Genomic DNA, 19167 nt, shown 5'->3' with positions numbered 1-19167 from the left:
TAAAAGTTCAGGTTAAATTTGGAGTGTTTAGACACCACTTTTACCCATTTTGTCCCGAAACAGGCTAAAACCGATAAAACATTGATTCAAAGCAGTAAACAGCTTTGTTACTGTTTCTAGGGTCAGAATGTGTGACAATTTAATGCATTTGACTAATTGTAAGAGTTCGGGATAAATTTGGAGTGTTTAGAAAACACTTAAACACGTTTTATCCCAAAACAGGCTTAAACCGAGAAAACAGACTAAAACCGAGAGAAAACAATGATTCGAAGCCGTAAACAGCTATGTAACTCTTTCTAAGGTCAAAATATGTAACAATCCAATGCATTTGACTAATTATACGAGTTCGGGTTGAATTTGGAGTGTTTAGACACCACTTTTACCCATTTTGTCCCGAAACAGGCTAAAACCGATAAAACATTGATTCAAAGCAGTAAACAGCTTTTTTACTGTTTCTAGGGTCAGAATGTGTGATAATTAAATGCATTTGACTCATTGTAAGAGTTCGGGATGAATTTGGAGTGTTTAGACAACACTTAAACATGTTTGATCTCAAAACAGGCTTAAACCAAGAAAACAGACTAAAACCGAGAGAAAAAATTGATTCGACGCAGTAAACAGCTATGTAACTCTTTCTCGGGTCAAAATATGTAACAATCCAATGCATTTGACTTATTATACGAGTTCGGGTTGAATTTGGAGTGTTTAGACACCACTTTTACCCATTTTGTCCCGAAACAGGCTAAAACCGATAAAACATTGATTCGAAGCAGTAAACAGCTTTGTTACTGTTTTTAGGATCAGAATATGTGACAATCCAATGCATTTGACTAATTGTAAGAGTTCGGGATGAATTTGGAGTGTTTAGACAACACTTAAACCCGTTTTATCCCAAAACAGGCTTAAACCAAGAAAACAGGCTAAAACCGAGAGAAAACATTGATTCGAAGCAGTAAACAGCTATGTAACTCTTTCTAGGGTCAAAATATGTAACAATCCAATGCGTTTGACTAATTATAAAAGTTCAGGTTAAATTTGGAGTGTTTAGACACCGCTTTTACCCATTTTGTCCCGAAACAGGCTAAAACCGATAAAACATTGATTCGAAGCAGTAAACAGCTTTGTTACTGTTTCTAGGGTCAGAATGTGTGACAATTTAATGCATTTGACTAATTGTAAGAGTTCGGGATAAATTTGGAGTGTTTAGAAAACACTTAAACACGTTTTATCCCAAAACAGGCTTAAACCGAGAAAACAGACTAAAACCGAGAGAAAACAATGATTCGAAGCCGTAAACAGCTATGTAACTCTTTCTAAGGTCAAAATATGTAACAATCCAATGCATTTGACTAATTATACGAGTTCGGGTTGAATTTGGAGTGTTTAGACACCACTTTTACCCATTTTGTCCCGAAACAGGCTAAAACCGATAAAACATTGATTCAAAGCAGTAAACAGTTTTTTTACTGTTTCTAGGGTCAGAATGTGTGATAATTAAATGCATTTGACTCATTGTAAGAGTTCGGGATGAATTTGGAGTGTTTAGACAACACTTAAACATGTTTGATCTCAAAACAGGCTTAAACCAAGAAAACAGACTAAAACCGAGAGAAAAAATTGATTCGACGCAGTAAACAGCTATGTAACTCTTTCTCGGGTCAAAATATGTAACAATCCAATGCATTTGACTAATTATAAGAGTTCGGGTTGAATTTGGAGTGTTTAGACACCACTTTTACCCATTTTGTCCCGAAACAGGCTAAAACCGAGAAAACATCGATTCGAAGCAGTAAACAGCTTTGTTACTGTTTTTACGATCAGAATATGTGACAATCCAATGTATTTGACTAATTGTAAGAGTTCGGGATGAATTTGGAGTGTTTAGACAACACTTAAACCCGTTTTATCCCAAAACAGGCTTAAACCAAGAAAACAGGCTAAAACCGAGAGAAAACATTGATTCGAAGCAGTAAACAGCTATGTAACTCTTTCTAGGGTCAAAATATGTAACAATCCAATGCGTTTGACTAATTATAAAAGTTCAGGTTAAATTTGGAGTGTTTAGACACCGCTTTTACCCATTTTGTCCCGAAACAGGCTAAAACCGATAAAACATTGATTCAAAGCAGTAAACAGCTTTGTTACTGTTTCTAGGGTCAGAATGTGTGACAATTTAATGCATTTGACTAATTGTAAGAGTTCGGGATAAATTTGGAGTGTTTAGAAAACACTTAAACACGTTTTATCCCAAAACAGGCTTAAACCGAGAAAACAGACTAAAACCGAGAGAAAACAATGATTCGAAGCCGTAAACAGCTATGTAACTCTTTCTAAGGTCAAAATATGTAACAATCCAATGCATTTGACTAATTATACGAGTTCGGGTTGAATTTGGAGTGTTTAGACACCACTTTTACCCATTTTGTCCCGAAACAGGCTAAAACCGATAAAACATTGATTCAAAGCAGTAAACAGCTTTTTTACTGTTTCTAGGGTCAGAATGTGTGATAATTAAATGCATTTGACTCATTGTAAGAGTTCGGGATGAATTTGGAGTGTTTAGACAACACTTAAACATGTTTGATCTCAAAACAGGCTTAAACCAAGAAAACAGACTAAAACCGAGAGAAAAAATTGATTCGACGCACTAAACAGCTATGTAACTCTTTCTCGGGTCAAAATATGTAACAATCCAATGCATTTGACTTATTATACGAGTTCGGGTTGAATTTGGAGTGTTTAGACACCACTTTTACCCATTTTGTCCCGAAACAGGCTAAAACCGAGAAAACATCGATTCGAAGCAGTAAACAGCTTTGTTACTGTTTTTACGATCAGAATATGTGACAATCCAATGTATTTGACTAATTGTAAGAGTTCGGGATGAATTTGGAGTGTTTAGACAACACTTAAACACGTTTTATTCCAAAACAGGCTTAAACCAAGAAAACAGGCTAAAACCGAGAGAAAACATTGATTCGAAGCAGTAAACAGCTATGTAACTCTTTCTAGGGTCAAAATATGTAACAATCCAATGCGTTTGACTAATTATAAAAGTTCAGGTTAAATTTGGAGTGTTTAGACACCGCTTTTACCCATTTTGTCCCGAAACAGGCTAAAACCGATAAAACATTGATTCAAAGCAGTAAACAGCTTTGTTACTGTTTCTAGGGTCAGAATGTGTGACAATTTAATGCATTTGACTAATTGTAAGAGTTCGGGATAAATTTGGAGTGTTTAGAAAACACTTAAACACGTTTTATCCCAAAACAGGCTTAAACCGAGAAAACAGACTAAAACCGAGAGAAAACAATGATTCGAAGCCGTAAACAGCTATGTAACTCTTTCTAAGGTCAAAATATGTAACAATCCAATGCATTTGACTAATTATACGAGTTCGGGTTGAATTTGGAGTGTTTAGACACCACTTTTACCCATTTTGTCCCGAAACAGGCTAAAACCGATAAAACATTGATTCAAAGCAGTAAACAGCTTTTTTACTGTTTCTAGGGTCAGAATGTGTGATAATTAAATGCATTTGACTCATTGTAAGAGTTCGGGATGAATTTGGAGTGTTTAGACAACACTTAAACATGTTTGATCTCAAAACAGGCTTAAACCAAGAAAACAGACTAAAACCGAGAGAAAAAATTGATTCGACGCACTAAACAGCTATGTAACTCTTTCTCGGGTCAAAATATGTAACAATCCAATGCATTTGACTTATTATACGAGTTCGGGTTGAATTTGGAGTGTTTAGACACCACTTTTACCCATTTTGTCCCGAAACAGGCTAAAACCGAGAAAACATCGATTCGAAGCAGTAAACAGCTTTGTTACTGTTTTTACGATCAGAATATGTGACAATCCAATGTATTTGACTAATTGTAAGAGTTCGGGATGAATTTGGAGTGTTTAGACAACACTTAAACACGTTTTATTCCAAAACAGGCTTAAACCAAGAAAACAGGCTAAAACCGAGAGAAAACATTGATTCGAAGCAGTAAACAGCTATGTAACTCTTTCTAGGGTCAAAATATGTAACAATCCAATGCGTTTGACTAATTATAAAAGTTCAGGTTAAATTTGGAGTGTTTAGACACCGCTTTTACCCATTTTGTCCCGAAACAGGCTAAAACCGATAAAACATTGATTCAAAGCAGTAAACAGCTTTGTTACTGTTTCTAGGGTCAGAATGTGTGACAATTTAATGCATTTGACTAATTGTAAGAGTTCGGGATAAATTTGGAGTGTTTAGAAAACACTTAAACACGTTTTATCCCAAAACAGGCTTAAACCGAGAAAACAGACTAAAACCGAGAGAAAACAATGATTCGAAGCCGTAAACAGCTATGTAACTCTTTCTAAGGTCAAAATATGTAACAATCCAATGCATTTGACTAATTATACGAGTTCGGGTTGAATTTGGAGTGTTTAGACACCACTTTTACCCATTTTGTCCCGAAACAGGCTAAAACCGATAAAACATTGATTCAAAGCAGTAAACAGCTTTTTTACTGTTTCTAGGGTCAGAATGTGTGATAATTAAATGCATTTGACTCATTGTAAGAGTTCGGGATGAATTTGGAGTGTTTAGACAACACTTAAACATGTTTGATCTCAAAACAGGCTTAAACCAAGAAAACAGACTAAAACCGAGAGAAAAAATTGATTCGACGCAGTAAACAGCTATGTAACTCTTTCTCGGGTCAAAATATGTAACAATCCAATGCATTTGACTAATTATAAGAGTTCGGGTTGAATTTGGAGTGTTTAGACACCACTTTTACCCATTTTGTCCCGAAACAGGCTAAAACCGAGAAAACATCTATTCGAAGCAGTAAACAGCTTTGTTACTGTTTTTAGGATCAGAATATGTGACAATCCAATGCATTTGACTAATTGTAAGAGTTTGGGATGAATTTGGAGTGTTTAGACAACACTTAAACATGTTTGATCTCAAAACAGGCTTAAACCAAGAAAACAGACTAAAACCGAGAGAAAAAATTGATTCGACGCAGTAAACAGCTACGTAACTCTTTCTCGGTTCAAAATATGTAACAATCCAATGCATTTGACTAATTATAAGAGTTCGGGTTGAATTTGGAGTGTTTAGACACCACTTTTACCCATTTTGTCCCGAAACAGGCTAAAACCGAGAAAACATCGATTCGAAGCAGTAAACAGCTTTGTTACTGTTTTTAGGATCAGAATATGTGACAATCCAATGCATTTGACTAATTGTAAGAGTTTGGGATGAATTTGGAGTGTTTAGACAACACTTAAACCCGTTTTATCCCAAAACAGGCTTAAACCAAGAAAACAGGCTAAAACCGAGAGAAAACATTGATTCGAAGCAGTAAACAGCTATGTAACTCTTCCTAGGGTCAAAATATGTAACAATCCAATGCGTTTGACTAATTATAAGAGTTCGGGTTGAATTTGGAGTGTTTAGCCACCACTTTTACCCATTTTGTCCCGAAACAGGCTAAAACCGAGAAAACATCGATTCGAAGCAGTAAACAGCTTTGTTACTGTTTTTAGGATCATAATATGTGACAATCCAATGCATTTGACTAATTGTAAGAGTTCGGGATGAATTTGGAGTGTTTAGACAACACTTAAACCCGTTTTATCCCAAAACAGGCTTAAACCGAGAAAACAGGCTAAAACTGAGAAAAAACATTGATTCGAAGCAGTAAACAGCTATGTAACTCTTTCTAAGGTCAAAATATGTAACAATCCAATGCGTTTGACTAATTATACGAGTTCGGGTTGAATTTGTAGTGTTTAGACACCACTTTTACCCATTTTGTCCCGAAACAGGCTAAAACCGATAAAACATTGATTCGAAGCAGTAAACAGCTTTGTTACTGTTTCTAGGGTCAGAATGTGTGACAATTTAATGCATTTGACTAATTGTAAGAGTTCGGGATAAATTTGGAGTGTTTAGAAAACACTTAAACACGTTTTATCCCAAAACAGGCTTAAACCGAGAAAACAGACTAAAACCGAGAGAAAACAATGATTCGAAGCCGTAAACAGCTATGTAACTCTTTCTAAGGTCAAAATATGTAACAATCAAATGCATTTGACTAATTATACGAGTTCGGGTTGAATTTGGAGTGTTTAGACACCACTTTTACCCATTTTGTCCCGAAACAGGCTAAAACCGATAAAACATTGATTCAAAGCAGTAAACAGCTTTTTTACTGTTTCTAGGGTCAGAATGTGTGATAATTAAATGCATTTGACTCATTGTAAGAGTTCAGGATGAATTTGGAGTGTTTAGACAACACTTAAACATGTTTGATCTCAAAACAGGCTTAAACCAAGAAAACAGACTAAAACCGAGAGAAAAAATTGATTCGACGCAGTAAACAGCTATGTAACTCTTTCTCGGGTCAAAATATGTAACAATCCAATGCATTTGACTAATTATAAGAGTTCGGGTTGAATTTGGAGTGTTTAGACACCACTTTTACCCATTTTGTCCCGAAACAGGCTAAAACCGAGAAAACATCGATTCGAAGCAGTAAACAGCTTTGTTACTGTTTTTAGGATCAGAATATGTGACAATCCAATGCATTTGACTAATTGTAAGAGTTCGGGATGAATTTGGAGTGTTTAGACAACACTTAAACCCGTTTTATCCCAAAACAGGCTTAAACCAAGAAAACAGGCTAAAACCGAGAGAAAACATTGATTCGAAGCAGTAAACAGCTATGTAACTCTTTCTAGGGTCAAAATATGTAACAATCCAATGCGTTTGACTAATTATAAAAGTTCAGGTTAAATTTGGAGTGTTTAGACACCGCTTTTACCCATTTTGTCCCGAAACAGGCTAAAACCGATAAAACATTGATTCAAAGCAGTAAACAGCTTTGTTACTGTTTCTAGGGTCAGAATGTGTGACAATTTAATGCATTTGACTAATTGTAAGAGTTCGGGATAAATTTGGAGTGTTTAGAAAACACTTAAACACGTTTTATCCCAAAACAGGCTTAAACCGAGAAAACAGACTAAAACCGAGAGAAAAAAATGATTCGAAGCCGTAAACAGCTATGTAACTCTTTCTAAGGTCAAAATATGTAACAATCCAATGCATTTGACTAATTATACGAGTTCGGGTTGAATTTGGAGTGTTTAGACACCACTTTTACCCATTTTGTCCCGAAACAGGCTAAAACCGATAAAACATTGATTCAAAGCAGTAAACAGCTTTTTTAATGTTTCTAGGGTAAGAATGTGTGATAATTAAATGCATTTGACTCATTGTAAGAGTTCGGGATGAATTTGGAGTGTTTAGACAACACTTAAACATGTTTGATCTCAAAACAGGCTTAAACCAAGAAAACAGACTAAAACCGAGAGAAAAAATTGATTCGACGCAGTAAACAGCTATGTAACTCTTTCTCGGGTCAAAATATGTAACAATCCAATGCATATGACTAATTATAAGAGTTCGGGTTGAATTTGGAGTGTTTAGACACCACTTTTACCCATTTTGTCCCGAAACAGGCTAAAACCGAGAAAACATCGATTCGAAGCAGTAAACAGCTTTGTTACTGTTTTTAGGATCAGAATATGTGACAATCCAATGCATTTGACTAATTGTAAGAGTTCGGGATGAATTTGGAGTGTTTAGACAACACTTAAACCCGTTTTATCCCTAAATAGGCTTAAACCAAGAAAACAGGCTAAAACCGAGAGAAAACATTGATTCGAAGCAGTAAACAGCTATGTAACTCTTTCTAGGGTCAAAATATGTAACAATCCAATGCATTTGACTAATTATAAAAGTTCAGGTTAAATTTGGAGTGTTTAGACACCGCTTTTACCCATTTTGTCCCGAAACAGGCTAAAACCGATAAAACATTGATTCGAAGCAGTAAACAGCTTTGTTACTGTTTCTAGGGTCAGAATGTGTGACAATTTAATGCATTTGACTAATTGTAAGAGTTCGGGATGAATTTGGAGTGTTTAGACAACACTTAAACCCGTTTTATCCCAAAATAGGCTTAAACCAAGAAAACAGGCTAAAACCGAGAGAAAACATTGATTCGAAGCAGTAAACAGCTATGTAACTCTTTGTAGGGTCAAAATATGTAACAATCCAATGCATTTGACTAATTATAAAAGTTCAGGTTAAATTTGGAGTGTTTAGACACCGCTTTTACCCATTTTGTCCCGAAACAGGCTAAAACCGATAAAACATTGATTCGAAGCAGTAAACAGCTTTGTTACTGTTACTAGGGTCAGAATGTGTGACAATTTAATGCATTTAACTAATTGTAAGAGTTCGGGATAAATTTGGAGCGTTTAGAAAACACTTAAACACGTTTTATCCCAAAACAGGCTTAAACCGAGAAAACAGACTAAAACCGAGAGAAAACAATGATTCGAAGCCGTAAACAGCTATGTAACTCTTTCTAAGGTCAAAATATGTAACAATCCAATGCATTTGACTAATTATACGAGTTCGGGTTGAATTTGGAGTGTTTAGACACCACTTTTACCCATTTTGTCCCGAAACAGGCTAAAACCGATAAAACATTGATTCAAAGCAGTAAACAGCTTTTTTACTGTTTTTAGGGTCAGAATGTGTGATAATTAAATGCATTTGACTAATTGTAAGAGTTCGGGATGAATTTGGAGTGTTAGACAACACTTAAACCCGTTTTATCCCAAAATAGGATTAAACCAAGAAAACAGGCTAAAACCGAGCGAAAACATTGATTCGAAGCAGTACACAGCTATGTTACTCTTTCTAGGGTCAAAATGTTAGTTTTAGACAGAAGCAAAGAGAACAATTTGAAAGGGATTGAGTGAACTATGTAGAGAGAAGTGAGAAAACATATCATTCCCTTAGTATTTCCATTACAATGTCGGCTAAGGACTTTAAATAGTAAGAAAGGAACTAGGGCAACCCTCTAATACACTCGACAACTTGGATAGGGACATAAAGGAAGGAGTGGGACAATCCCAAGGGTGAAAGTGACATGACTTGGTCTCCTTAAGGGAGGCGACCCGTGACCTTATCCTCCAACGGCTCTATTGCTCCTTCGAGATTCTTCTAATGGGCTTTGCTAAGTAGTCCAGCCTCCCCTCTTCTCATTTCATTCGATATGGCTCAGCCTTATTAGTAAGTGTACGGACGTACGGACGTACGGACGTACGGACACGGCCATACGGACACTTTCAAGTCTCGAGTGTCTTATGATCAATACTCCCCCTCAAGCTTAGCCAAGTGGAATGGCTAAGCTTGGAACCCGCGAGAGACCACCTCGTTAAAAACCTTAACATGGAAAACCACATGGGGCAAAGCCATGTTAAGGAAAAGAGTGTGATCTACACGGGTTAGAGGAGTTCGTTCACGGATGTGTAGGGTCTATTAGTCCAAGTTTGCTGGAGATGTATTCGCAAATCTGTGGACTAGTAGCCTTTGTGAAGATGTCTGCCAATTGCTCTTGGCTTGGCGTATAACATGGTAGGATCACACCCTCTTCTATCTTCTCTCGTACCTTATGGCAATCTACCTCAATGTGCTTAGTTCTTTCATGAAATACCGAGTTGGTTGATATGTGTATTGCAGCCTTGTTGTCACAATGCATGGTGATCGGTCTTTCAGTCTCTACTCCAAGGTCCTTGAGGAGGCCTTTGAGCCATGTAAGCTCGTTGGTGAGCTTCTTCATGGCCCTATATTCTGACTCGGCGCTTGATTGGGACACAACCTTTTGTTTCTTCGACTTCCAAGTGACTAGGTTTCCTCCAATGAACGTACAATACCCTGTGGTGGATCTCCGGTCAGTTGTATCACCTGCATAGTCCGCGTCACAATAGCCCACGAGTTCAGTATCGTTGTTCTTCCCCATCCAGATGCCTTGGCCAGGACTTCCCTTGAGATAACAAAGGATCCGTTCGAGCATTTGCCAGTCAAACTTTGTTGGAGCCTTCATATGTTGGCTGACTTGGTTTACTGCATAGCAAAGATCCGGTCTTGTGATTGTAAGGTAGATGAGCTTTCCCACAAGCCTACGATATCTGCCCACATCCTCATATGGCTCAGCCAGCTTGGTTACGTTCCGCATCTCCCCCTTTCGCTTGACCTGGTAACCTTCTTCAAGGGGTGTGGGAGCCGGTTTGGCGCCTAGCTTGCCAGTTTCACGGAGAAGGTCAAGGGCATACTTCCGTTGAGAGAGAAACAGCCCCTCCGGTGATCGAGAAATTTCAATGCCAAGGAAGTACTTGAGCTCTCCGAGATCCTTAATATCAAAGGTGGAGTGAAACAGAGCCTTAGTGGTAGAGATCCCATCACGGTCATCGCCGGTAATGATTATGTCATCAACATAGACGAGAACGACCACTCGACCATTCTTAGTCCTAAGAGTGAAGAGAGTGTGGTCGGCTTCAGATCGTGTGAAGCCATGCTGGCGAAGCGTGGAGCTGAGTTTGTGGTACCACGCCCTAGGGGACTGCTTCAAGCCATAGATGGCCTTGCGGAGGCGAAGAACTTTGCCTGGAGCGACTGTAGCCTCTAAGCCCGGAGGAGGGTGCATATAGACTTCTTCTTCGAGCTCCCCCTGAAGGAACGCATTCTTGACGTCCATCTGCCATAAGTCCCATGACAGATTGGTGGCTAGGGAGAGAACAACACGTACTGTGTGAAGTTTGGCCACCGGTGCAAACGTGTCCGTATAATCGGTGCCATAGGTCTGGGTGAAGCCACGGGCAACAAGACGAGCTTTGTACCGTTCCACAGCACCATTACTTAGATACTTGATTGTGAACACCCATTTAGAGCTGACCGCTTTCTTTCCCTTGGGGAGATCTGCCTCGTCCCAAGTATGATTGCGGATCATGGCCCCGGTCTCTTCATCAATAGCATCTAACCATTCAGTGTGGTCTTTGGCCTCATCATAGGTTTGTGGGATAAACTGAGCATCGATCTTGGTGAGGAAGGCAGCGTGTTCTGGAGGGAGCAAGTCAAGTGAACACACAGCTTGAATCGGATGGGCCACGGCCTGGTTGTTGTAATAAACCCGTTTTTCTTTCCAAGTGGACGGGTGAAACTTGAGCCGTTCACTCCGACGAGGAAGAGCTATGCTGGATTCTTGTTGATGTGTATCATTGTCAGCACTCGGGTGACCACGAGCCTCCGGGATACCAGGGATTGATAAATCAAGAGGTTCATCAGCGGAAAGATCAAGCAGCTCCGAAGCATTCTCTTGATCTTCTTCTTGACTAGGCGGCTCGGAGGAGGTTGGTGTAGAGTCTTCAGTTAGTTCTGGCTGAGCCTGATCAGGTTGGTCTTGGTCCGTGCGAGTAGATGGCATTGTGACACCAAGATGATTCAGTAGGAATCGTAGGTTGGTAGCTCGATCGGAGTTGGAATGAGATAGATCCTTGAGGCCGTCCCACTCCTTTGTCTCTTAGTATCCTTGTTGTTCAAGGAACTTCACGTCTCGGGAGATAAGTAAGCGGCCGGTGGTGGGATCATAGCACTTATACCCCTTTTGGCTCGTCGAGTAGCCGATGAACATGCATTTGGTGCTTTTGGCGTCGAGCTTAGTCCTTTGTTCACCTGGTACCAAGACAAAACACACACACCCAAATACGCGTAAGTGATCCAATGAGGGTTTAATTTGATTCAATACCTCATATGGTGATTTATCGTGTAAGACTTTGGTGGGAGTCCTATTGATCAGGTAACAAGCTGTCATCACGGCGTCTCCCCAAAAGCGTTTGGTGACATTGGTTTGAAACATCATCGCCCTTGCCACCTCCATAAGATGCCGGTTCTTTCTCTCGGCCACACCATTTTGCTGGGGCGTATAAGGGCAACTAGTTTGTTGTAGTATGCCGTGTTTGGACAAGTGAGCTCTAAGTTTATGACTTGTGTATTCTCCTCCATTGTCCGATCTTAGTACCTTTATTTTAGCATTGAAATGATTAGTGACATAATTCTGAAAGTTAACAAATGCATCATAGACTCTATCTTTAGATGGTAACAAAGTAAGCCAAGTGTACTTTGATTTTTCATCAATAAAAGTCACAAAATACTTGTTATTATCTCTAGATAAGCAAGGTGAAGTCCAAACATCAGAATGCACTAAATCAAAACAATGTTCATAAATAGTAGTTGACTTAGGAAAAATAGACTTGCAATGTTTGCCAAGAATACAAGGTTCACAACTTGAATTATCAAAGGAAACATTAGGCAACATTAATTTAAAAGCCTTAGAGTGAGGGTGGCCTAGTCTAGCATGCCAAACATCACTCGAAATACTACTAAGGTTTGATATAAGCGAAAACACATTAGATGGACTTGATGAGGTTTACTCTAGGACATATAGATCTCCCTTAGCATCTCCTCCTCCAAGAACCTTTCCAGTCTTAATATCCTGAAAATGCACACTGTTAGGGCCAAAGATAGTGTAGCAGTTTAAATCAGTTGTAGCTCTTTTAACCGATAAGAGGTTAGAGGTAAAAGTAGGCATAAAGAAAGCCTTTGAATCCTTGTCAAAGAGCTTCAAGTCTCCTACACCCTTTACTGGTATTCTATCCCCATTAGCAATAATAACATTACCCACAGCCGGTTTTATGTTGTGTATAAGACTAGGGTTACTTATCATGTGGTGAGAAGCACCCGAGTCAACAACAAGGGTTTTACTAGGCTGTGAGGCAAAGAAGGTGGTACCAGATTCTTTTAGCGCGGCAATGGATTTGATGAGAGCCTCCAGGTCAGACTTCCTCACAAGATCCCCAAATGAGGCTGCCATAGCCGTAGCCGCCGCACTGCCTTGGTTTGCTGCACCGGAACCTTGACCGCTTGGTCCTTCATGTGAGAGGTTCGCTTTGAACTTGGCCGGCTTGAGGTGAGGGTGAAGAACCCAGCACTTGTCCTTCATATGTCCCTTCTTTTTGCAGTGGTCACACACCATGGCTCTCCGGTCGTCATGTTTGTAGGCGCCCTTGTTTGCAGTTGCCAAGTCTTCCTTTCCACTAAAGAGACCAAGGGAACCTTGTTCCTTTTGCACTTGGGAACAAACGTCTTCAAGCGTAGGCAGCTTGTCTCCCCGGAGGATATGTTTGATTAAGTCATTAAACGCCGGGTTAAGGGTGAGTAGGAGGCCAAACACCTTGTCTTGCTCCTTTCTTTCGTTGAGGATGGCCGGATCAATTGTACTCGGTCGGAGCATCTCAAGCTCGGCCCATAGTGACCTAAACTTCCCAAAGTGCTTTGTGAACTCCAAATCTTCTTGATGAAGCCCATTGATTGCCTTCTTGACTTCAAACACTCGGGTTAGGTTGGTCACGTTCCCATAGACATTCGCTAGCGTCTCCCACAACTCCTTGGCCGTCTCGCAGTATGAATAGGCTTCAAGGATAGGTGCGTCTAGCGAGTTTTGGAGAATGGCAAGCACGGTCTGATCTTCTTGGAACCACTTAACTTCCTTCTCGAGATCAGCCTCCTTGTCTTCTTCCTTCTCTTCTTTACCATCTTCCTTAGTAGCTTTCTTGGGAAGCTGGTCCATTTCCACATGGATCCACAGCCCCCGGCCACTAAGTGCGGTCTTTGTGGTTCTCTTCCACAACAAGTAATTTGCTCCTTTGAGCACTACCGGGGTTACAATGGTTTTGGTGTTATCCATTGTTACCGATTTGAAACGACAAAGTAGAATGAACTAGGTAGAATATTGAAATGAAGTAGTATTTAGATGGTTTAGGAGTATAAGGAAGAACAGAACTAGATTTAGAGAGTCAAGGATCAAAGAACTTGCTCTGATACCATGTTAGTTTTAGACGGAAGCAAAGAGAACAATTTGAAAGGGATTGAGTGAACTATGTAGAGAGAAGTGAGAAAACATATCATTCCCTTAGTATTTCCATTACAATGTCGGCTAAGGACTTTAAATAGTAAGAAAGGAACTAGGGCAACCCTCTAATACACTCGACAACTTGGATAGGGACATAAAGGAAGGAGTGGGACAATCCCAAGGGTGAAAGTGACATGACTTGGTCTCCTTAAGGGAGGCGACCCGTGACCTTATCCTCCAACGGCTCTATTGCTCCTTCGAGATTCTTCTAATGGGCTTTGCTAAGTAGTCCAGCCTCCCCTCTTCTCATTTCATTCGATATGGCTCGGCCTTATTAGTAAGTGTACGGACGTACGGACGTACGGACACGGCCATACGGACACTTTCAAGTCTCGAGTGTCTTATGATCAATACAAAATATGTAACAATCCAATGCGTTTGACTAATTATAAGAGTTCGGGTTGAATTTGGAGTGTTTAGACACCGCTTTTATCCATTTTGTCCCAAAACAGGCTAAAACCGATAAAACATTGATTCAAAGCAGTAAACAGCTTTGTTACTATTTCTCGGGTCAGAATGTGTGACAATTTAATGCATTTGACTAATTGTAAGAGTTCGGGATAAATTTGGAGTGTTTAGAAAACACTTAAACACGTTTTATCCCAAAACAAGCTTAAACCGAGAAAACAGGCTAAAACCGAGAGAAAAAATTGATTCGACGCAGTAAACAGCTATGTAACTCTTTCTCGGGTCAAAATATGTAACAATCCAATGCATTTGACTAATTATATGAGTTCGGGTTGAATTTGGAGTGTTTAGACACCACTTTTACCCATTTTGTCCCGAAACAGGCTAAAACCGAGAAAACATCGATTCGAAGCAGTAAACAGCTTTGTTACTGTTTTTACGATCAGAATATGTGACAATCCAATGCATTTGACTAATTGTAAGAGTTCGGGATGAATTTGGAGTGTTTAGACAACACTTAAACCCGTTTTATCCCAAAACAGGCTTAAACCAAGAAAACAGGCTAAAACTGAGAGAAAACATTGATTCGAAGCAGTAAACAGCTATGTAACTCTTTCTAGGGTCAAAATATGTAACAATCCAATGCGTTTGACTAATTATAAAAGTTCAGGTTGAATTTGGAGTGTTTAGACACCGCTTTTACCCATTTTGTCCCGAAACAGGCTAAAACCGATAAAACATTGATTCGAAGCAGTAAACAGCTTTGTTACTGTTTCTAGGGTCAGAATGTGTGACAATTTAATGCATTTGACTAATTGTAAGAGTTCGGGATAAATTTGGAGTGTTTAGAAAACACTTAAACACGTTTTATCCCAAAACAGGCTTAAACCGAGAATACAGACTAAAACCGAGAGAAAACAATGATTCGAAGCCGTAAACAGCTATACTACTCTTTCTAAGGTCAAAATATGTAACAATCCAATGCATTTGACTAATTATACGAGTTCGGGTTGAATTTGGAGTGTTTAGACACCACTTTTACCCATTTTGTCCCGAAACAGGCTAAAACCGATAAAACATTGATTCAAAGCAGTAAACAGCTTTTTTACTGTTTCTAGGGTCAGAATGTGTGATAATTAAATGCATTTGACTAATTGTAAGAGTTCGGGATGAATTTGGAGTGTTAGACAACACTTAAACATGTTTGATCTCAAAACAGGCTTAAACCGAGAAAACAGACTAAAACCGAGAGAAAAATTTGATTCGACGTAGTAAACAGCTATGTAACTCTTTCTCGGGTCAAAATATGTAACAATCTAATGCATTTGACTAATTATAAGAGTTCGGATTGAATTTGGAGTGTTTAGACACCACTTTTACCCATTTTGTCCCGAAACAGGCTAAAACCGAGAAAACATTGATTCGAAGCAGTAAACAGCTTTGTTACTATTTCTAGTGTCAGAATGTGTGACAATTTAATACATTTGACTAATTGTAAGAGTTCACGATCAATTTAGAGTGTTTAGACAACACTTAAACCCGTTTTATCCCAAAATAGGATTAAACCAAGAAAACAGGCTAAAACCGAGCGAAAACATTGATTCGAAGCAGTACACAGCTATGTTACTCTTTCTAGGGTCAAAATATGTAACAATCCAATGCGTTTGACTAATTATAAGAGTTCGGGTTGAATTTGGAGTGTTTAGCCACCACTTTTACCCATTTTGTCCCAAAACAGGCTAAAACCGAGAAAACATCGATTCGAAGAAGTAAACAGCTTTGTTACTGTTTTTAGGATCAGAATATGTGACAATCCAATTCATTTGACTAATTGTAAGAGTTCGGGATGAATTTGGAGTGTTTAGACAACACTTAAACCCGTTTTATCCCAAAACAGGCTTAAACCGAGAAAACAGGCTAAAACCGAGAGAAAACATTGATTCGAAGCAGTAAACAGCTATGTAAATCTTTCTAGGGTCAAAATATGTAACAATCCAATGCGTTTGACTAATTATAAAAGTTCAGGTTGAATTTGGAGTGTTTGGACACCACTTTTACCCATTTTGTCCCGAAACAGGCTAAAACCGAGAAAACATTGATTTGAAGCAGTAAACAGCTTTGTTACTGTTTCTAGAGTCAGAATGTGGGAAATCCAAAGCATTTAACTAATTGCAAGAGTTCGAGATGAATTTGGAGTGTTTAGACAACACTTGAACCCGTTTTATCCCAAAACAAAGAAAAAAGGCTAAAACCGCGAGAAAAGATTGATTCGAAGTAGTACACAGCTATGTTACTCTTTCTAGGGTCAAAATATGTAACAATCCAATGCATTTGACTAATTATACGAGTTCGGGTTGAATTTGGAGTGTTTAGACACCGCTTTTACCCATTTTGTCCCAAAACAGGCTAAAACCGATAAAACATTGATTCGAAGCAGTAAACAGCTTTGTTACTATTTCTCGGGTCAGAATGTGTGAAAATTTAATGCATTTGACTAATTGTAAGAGTTCGGGATAAATTTGGAGTGTTTAGAAAACACTTAAACACGTTTTATCCCAAAACAAGCTTAAACCGAGAAAACAGGCTAAAACCGAGAGAAAACATTGATTCGAAGCAGTAAACAGCTATGTAACTCTTTCTAGGGTCAAAATATGTAACAATCCAATGCGTTTGACTAATTATAAAAGTTCAGGTTGAATTTGGAGTGTTTAGACACCGCTTTTACCCATTTTGTTCCGAAACAGGCTAAAACCGATAAAACATTGATTCGAAGCAGTAAACAGCTTTGTTACTGTTTCTAGGGTCAGAATGTGTGAAAATTTAATGCGTTTGACTAATTGTAAGAGTTCGGGATAAATTTGGAGTGTTTAGAAAACACTTAAACACGTTTTATCCCAAAACAGGCTTAAACCGAGAAAACAGACTAAAACCGAGAGAAAACATTGATTCGAAGCAGTACACAACTATGTTACTCTTTCTAGGGTCAACATATGTAATAATCCAATGCATTTGACTAATTATACGAGTTCGGGTTGAATTTGGAGTGTTTAGACACCACTTTTACCCATTTTGTCCCGAAACAGGCTAAAACCGATAAAACATTGATTCAAAGCAGTTAACAGCTTTTTTACTGTTTCTAGGGTCAGAATGTGTGATAATTAAATGCATTTGACTAATTGTAAGAGTTCGGGATGAATTTCGAGTGTTTAGACAACACTTAAACATGTTTGATCTCAAAACAGGCTTAAACCGAGAATACAGACTAAAACCGAGAGAAAAAATTGATTCGACGCAGTAAACAGCTATGTAAATCTTTCTATGAGAACTCACATCATGTCCGTACAATGCACCTCGTCTGTACAACCACTCCGAGATGGGCCATCCGTACACATTAGAGGCTGTCCGTACACATTAGAGGACCAGCGAGACCAGCCCACAAGACAAGGTCTCCAACGGTCACTTAGGCTCTAGAATCTTCTTCCTTCTAGCCGTTGTCGATATCACACAAGTGGGAAGCAAAGAGAAGTCAAACAAGAGTCACATGTGTGTGTTAAAGAGAACATGTCACTTTCAGTCATGTAACTTGTGCATAGGATCTGTAGAGAATATTCCACTTTGTATAGCCTATAATTAGATTGTAACTCGGAACCATTTTAGGTAAGAAGTAAGAATTCTTCTTCTACACTCCCTTACACTTCAACTCTCTCTCTCGTTCCATACACTCGATCTTCTTACTCTCTCTTGTGTCTAAACTTACATGGTATCAGAGCCATTTCGTTCCTAACTCTGAATCTCTCACCCACCTTATACTTCCGCTTCATCTCTCTTTCATTCTCTGTTTCGACTTGAGAGACATCTCTCTTTAACTGTTGGATAATAGCATTGACCAGCGGACAAAACTCCATGGAAGGCACCAAGACCTTGATTGTTCCAGTGACTCTCAAAGGAGAGAACTATTTGTTTTGGGCAAGAACCACAAAGACGGCTCTATGTGGCCGAGGGCTTTGGACCCATATTATCACAAAGGAGGCTCCCAAGGAAGAGCCTACCCAAGACGGCAAAGGAGCGGTCACTAGCGGCGAAGACAAGTGTTTCCAAGAGGACCAAAGTGTGCTTGCCATCATCCAGAACTCTCTTGATGCTCCAATACTCGAAGCCTACTCTTACTGTGAAACGGCTAAGGACCTATGGGACACACTACAAAATGTGTTCGGTAACACTACCAATTTAAACCGAGTCTTTGAGATCAAGAGAGCCATCAACAACCTAAGCCAAGAAGACATGGAGTTCACCAAACACTTTGGGAAGTTTCGGTCTCTTTGGGCAGAGCTTGAGATGCTTAGGCCGGCTACACTTGATCCGGCCATCTTGAACGAGAGACGCGAGCAGGAAAAGGTGTTCGGCCTCCTCCTCATGCTAAACCCATCCTACAACGACCTCATCAAACACATATTGAGGTCAGACAAGCTCCCTAGCCTAGAGGACGTGTGCAGCCAGATTCAAAAGGAACATGATTCCATGGGGCTGTTTGGAAGCAAGGTGGAGCTTATAACCGCTAACAAGGCTGATGGAGCAACCGCAAACAAGGGCTACTACCGAGGTGACGACAAGAACCCTCCCGTATGCAACCATTGTAAGAAGCCGGGCCACTTCAAGAATCAGTGTTGGATTCTCCACCCACATCTCCGAGCCAACCGGTCTATGAACAACCGTGGGGCACCAAGAGCTCATCAAGCGACTGTCGAGCCGCCAAGCACCGAGTCAAACCAACGAGTCTCTGACCTGAACGGAACCACCCTGGCAGCCAACACTGACCTTGTGAGGAAGTCTGACCTCGACGCTCTCATTAAGGCCCTAAAAGAAAACTCCAGTAACTCCT

This window comes from Camelina sativa, chromosome 14, assembly GCF_030686135.1.
Source record: "Camelina sativa cultivar CO46 ecotype springtype chromosome 14, ASM3068613v1".
NCBI lineage: Eukaryota > Viridiplantae > Streptophyta > Magnoliopsida > Brassicales > Brassicaceae > Camelina > Camelina sativa.
This window is presented reverse-complemented; position numbering follows the sequence as displayed.